General features: G+C 42.4%; 1 non-coding gene across 1 annotated transcript; it reads left to right on the plus strand.

The window, feature by feature from the left end:
* Positions 1–3,218: 3,218 nt before the first annotated feature.
* LOC117073786 lies at positions 3,219–3,324 on the plus strand. Its single transcript, XR_004433355.1, has one exon. It is a non-coding gene; the product is annotated as a U6 spliceosomal RNA (small nuclear RNA).
* Positions 3,325–4,914: the final 1,590 nt, after the last annotated feature.

Here is a 4,914-nt window from a genome sequence, read left to right on the forward strand (position 1 = left end):
TAAATTTCTGTTGTGTGAGGGCACCCAGTTTGTGGTACTCTGTTAAAACTGCCCTGGGAAACCAGTGCAGGTCCCAAAGCCACCTGTGTTTTATAGCACCATATGCCAACCTTGTCAGCTGGGAAAGCAGCCAACTCAAATCATGAGGAATGCTATATTCAAACAAGGCACACAGCTTGAGCATGAGCCCAAGCCACGGGAGTTCAGAAGAGTGACTAATGTGGCCTGCTCTGAGCTTTCACCTTTTCCAGAGTACCTGTGCCTTGTAGATGCCCTTTGACCATACTCTTAAGCTATCTTATTCTCTTCAACTTCATTTAAAACAAACAAGAAAACAAAGGCACCATTACTGCTACCAATGTGCTCCCCAGATTAGATTGCTAGAAAGGATATCCAGCAACAATACTTGCCAAGCACGTCATTGACCGGAAATTTTAGACAACTAACTACGGATTGCAATAATGATTCCTTGTGTGGATTGCAGTTTGCAAAGATAATGTCAGGGCTGGTAAAGGGCATGGTGTGACAGAGCAAAAGGAGCACCATGTGAATAAGAAGTTCCAAATTCTGACCTTACAACTGAGACTCTGCAACTGAAGGACACAGAGAGGCTGTCTGTTGCATTCATTTGGGTCTGGAGTCCTGCCAAGTGTCAGATCACACATGACAAGCCTGCCGAGTGTCAGATCACACATGACAAGGATGGAGTAAAGGTAGATCAGAAATGAATATGACCTAACTTCTTAGTGGATCCAAAGGAGAGAGCTATGCCAATATTTTAGAGTTAAGAGAGAAGGAAGGGGAGGTAGGAAGTGAGTCAGGATGAGGAAACATAAGACACCTTGGGAAAGTATAACTAAAAACAAATCCCCAAAGCTTTGAGATGAAATGCTCTGAGAGCAAAGGCTTAAACAGCTAGTTCCTGAGAGCAGAGCAGGGCTGTGTTGCTTTCTGGAGGCTCAAGGAAAGAATCCCTTTCCCTCCCCTTTTCAGTTTCCAGAGTCTATCTACATTCCTTGGTTCTTCACTCACTTTCTCCATCTTCCAAGCCAGCAGCAGAGAGTCGAGTTCTCATATCACATCACTCTGATCTCATTTTCTGCCTCCATCTTCCACATCTAAGGATCCACATGATTGCATTGGGCTCACCCTGATAATCCAGGATAGCCTCGCAATGTTAGGGTCAGTTGATTTGTGTATTAGTTTGCTAGAGCTGCCAAGATAAAATACCAGAGACCAAATGGCTTAAACAACCAAAATTCACTGTCTCACATTTCTGGAGGCTAGAGTCTGAGGTCAAGTGTCAGCAGGTTTGCTTTCTCTGAGGCCTCTCTTCTGGGCTTGCAGATGGCCATCTTCTCCCTGTGTCTTCTCTCTGTGCATATCTGGGTCCTAGTCTTTGCATATGAGGACACCAGTCATAATGGATTAGGACCCATCTTAATGACCTCATTTTAACTTAATTACCACTGTGAAAACTCTATCTCCAAATACAGTTACTTTTCAAAGTACTGAGGGGTTAGAACTTCAACATAGGAATTTTAGGAGGACACAGTTCAACCCATAACAGTTAGCAACTTTAAATCTATCTGCTATCTGAATTCTCTTTTGCCATGTAGTATATCCATAGGTTCCAGGGATCGGAACATGGACATGTTTAGGAAGCCATTATTTTGCCTTACACACCTTGATCTGAAAATGTTGCCAATGTCTGTAGCAAACCTTAGAGAAGTATTAGTTCTTTGAGGAGAATATTTGGTTTAACCACAGTTCTATATGAGCCCAGTAAAATAAAACTGACTCCTTAGGGGAATTACATCAAAAGTCTTTAAAAAGGTCAAACCCAGTTTCTTTGGCCCAGAACAAGAATCCCCCTTGGTCTTGCACCAAGCCCAAGTCTGCGTTTACGAATCTGGCTAAGGTCCCTGGGCCCAGCAATATCACTCAAGGCAGTGACAAATCAAGCTTAGGCCACCCTGGTTACTCACTGTACTCAGAGGCGTGTATCAGAACTGGCAGGTGCTTCAGCAGCCCAGCATGTGACCAGCAAGAAGGAGCAGCAGTCAGAGATATACACAGTGAGCTCCTGGACCCTGGCCATCTCACAGCAAGGGACATTTCTTTTAAGTATAGCAGTTCCTTTTGTAAGAATTCCTGAAATTTTATCACAAGTCCTACAATATTTTAAGAAATTAAGTGTTAAGTAAAATAATCTTACCAAAACTGGTTTAAGGAAGGAGACCTGTGTTTTTATAAAAAAAAATTGTATTCAAATATTATTTCTCTCTTTTGTATTCTCCTTTACAACTAATCATGATGTTAAAAGAGAGAGAAAGAGAGAGACTGACTCTTATTATTTCCCCATCAATCTCTGTCTGTCTGTCTAAATAACCTAAGCTAGCATGGTGAATTAGAAATCAGACAAATTTTTATTTGAGTAAATCTGCATAAGTAAAAGTACATGAGTAAAGGTTGCATAAATAGCTTTGCAACCTTTGGTCAGTTATTAACTTCTCTGAGCCTCAGTCTTCTGATTTGTTAAACAGAGATAAAAAAAATTCATTTTGCAAAGTTGCTTGATATTAAATGTACATAAATCATTTGATACATAGAAATAAATCTATTATAAATACCACTAATACTAGAATGAGAAGGTCAGAACTGCTGTTTCTTAAGATGCCTTCCAGCTAACCTTCTAGTATTCTGCTACACAGATGAACACCATTTACACCTAGGCTTGCTTTCCCAGGATCTTTCTAAAACAGAAAGGGGAGGAGAGCAGGGAACAGGAGGGAGATAGATCCATTTTAGAAGTGGAAAAATCTACTTTGGAAGCTGGAAATTTAAACTTGGATAAAGTGGAGAACATGAGAGCACTTGAGTATTTAAGAACAGACTATTAGTGTTAGCTGTAGCTTTCCAATTTGAAGATACTGGGCCAGACTATTCATGTCTGAACTTGTTTGTCAGTTGGATGCAATCACAACTCCAGCCTCAGGGTCACGAGCCTTTGCAGCACATTCGTTTATTTCCTGCTGCTACTGCCTGAGTCCATTAAGGACCCACTGCTAGAAATGGAGGCAGCACATTCAGTCTCCAATGACTCTCTCAGGTGGCAGAGCTAATTCTTTTTAGGTTGCAATGCAACAAAGAAGATCTTGAAACAGCAAATTTTAAGATTGAAATGAAACTCCCCATTATATCAAAAGAGACAGAGGGTGCTAGCTTTGGCAGCACATACACTAAAATTGGAATAATACTGAGAAGATTAGCATGGCCCCTGCCCAAGGTTGATAGGCAATCCATGAAGTGTTTCATATTTTTTATTAAAAATTAAACATAAGAGACTGGCCAGGTGTGGTGGCTCACTCCTGTAATCTCAGAACTTTGGGAGGCTGAGATGGGCAAATCACCTGAGGTCAGGAGTTTGAGACCAGCCTGGCCAACATGGTAAAAGCCCGTCTCAACTAAAAATATAAAAATTAGCCAGGCATGGTGGTGCAGGCCTGTAGTCCCAGTTAATCAGGAGGCTGAGGCAGGAGAATCGCTTGAACCCAGGAGGCGGAGTTGCAGGGAGCCAAGATTGCGCCACTGCACTCCAGCGTGCGCGGCAGAGCGAGACTCCATCTGAGAGAGAGAGAGAGAGAAGAAAATTCTAGCTGAATGTCCAGCTCCCTTCTGCAAGACTCCGCATAATGTGGCCCCAGCTGCCTCTCAGGCCCTCCTGTCCCTTACTTCTGTTCCTTCACTTTCTCTGCAGGCCAATCCCTTCCTGGACCTGGGGTTCTGCACTTGCCAGCCCCTCAGCCTGGAGCCCCACCAGCCCCTCTCTACATCATCTTTCTCATCCTTCAGGTCCTCAGTGATGCCCTCTCTGACTGCTCTTTCTAAAGCAAGAAACTCCTTGTCATTCTCTCTGCGTCCCATTTCTGACCTTTTTAGCACTTATCACAGTAAGTAATTACTTTTGGTTGGTTGTTTACTTAGCTTTGCTGTCAGGAGATGACATTGGAAAGCCTGATTGGGGCTAGCTGGGGAAGGTGAGTGGCCTGTACTTCTGGAGTAGGTCCTGTGACTTTCTATTGGTAAATTACCTGAATCATTAGCTCTGTCAACATTGTCAGAAATGACTTGAGACTTGATGGAATGTACTGACCTGATTCTAGTTCCAGTCCAGTTCTGGCAGCGGTCTAACTCTGGGCAAATCATTTCTCCTCTCCAAAGTTCAGTTTCTTCACCAATGAAATGACTGCAGTTGATTTTGAAGAGGCTCAGATAAATAACTAACATTCTGTTTTCTTCTCCTGATTCACTTAGATAGCCAGCCAACTTCAGGCATGAGGTGCAATAAGAAGTCATTCACTTTGGGTGCAAGGTGGTATGTATTAAGGGCAGCGATGGCCCTGCACTGAAGTTGCAAAGTGTCTTTTCATAAAGGGGCAGACCTCTGCTCAGAACCGTTTACCCTTGTTGGACTCATAAGCCAAATAGGTATGTGACTGCCTGCTGCATGTGGTAGAACAACAAAAGTTACCAATGTCCCTCATTCTGGGTGCCACAATCTGTGACAGGCAGTTTTCCCCAAAGCTCTTGGTTAAAGGTAAATAGCTCTCCTGGTAGAGCCAACCCAAAAAGCCACCACTAGGCATTCACATTTTTAGAAGTCCAAGGCTATGGGGACATGGAACAGAGCTAATGAAGAGAAAATATTTCTCCAGACTGTTCTGTCCAATACTATAATTACTCTCTACATGTGGTCACTGAGCATTTGAAATGTGGCCACTGTGATTTGAGGTGTGCTGAAAACATAAAATAAATACTGGATTTTAAAGATTAACATAAAAAAGAGAATGTAAAATAACTCATTAAATATATTTATATTGACTGCATTGTGAAACAACAATATTTTAGACA

Source organism: Trachypithecus francoisi, unplaced genomic scaffold (genome assembly GCF_009764315.1).
Source record: "Trachypithecus francoisi isolate TF-2019V2 unplaced genomic scaffold, Tfra_2.0 Lachesis_group4, whole genome shotgun sequence".
Taxonomy (NCBI): domain Eukaryota; kingdom Metazoa; phylum Chordata; class Mammalia; order Primates; family Cercopithecidae; genus Trachypithecus; species Trachypithecus francoisi.